Here is a 382-nt window from a genome sequence, read left to right as displayed (position 1 = left end):
TATATATATATATATATATATATATATATATATATATATATATATGTATATTGCCCCTAGTACGAGATGCTGAGTTTAAATCAAAGATAAAATAAATAAAATAAAATAAAATAAATAAAATAAAATAAAATAAAATAAATAAAACGAATAAAACAAAATAAATAAAATAAAATAAAACAAAATAAATAAAATAAAACAAAATAAATAAATAAAATAAAAATAATAAATATTTTAATACTTTTTTCTGCTGGTTGGGGTGTTTATGAGTAAACACTAAAAGAGATAAATAAAATAAATAAAATAAATAAAATAAATAAAATAAATAAAATACATTAAATAAATAAATTAAATTTATTTAATTAGTTGAGGTGTATATGCAGCT

Source organism: Eimeria mitis, genomic scaffold (genome assembly GCF_000499745.2).
Source record: "Eimeria mitis Houghton genomic scaffold, Emh_scaff2301, whole genome shotgun sequence".
NCBI lineage: Eukaryota > Apicomplexa > Conoidasida > Eucoccidiorida > Eimeriidae > Eimeria > Eimeria mitis.
This window is presented reverse-complemented; position numbering follows the sequence as displayed.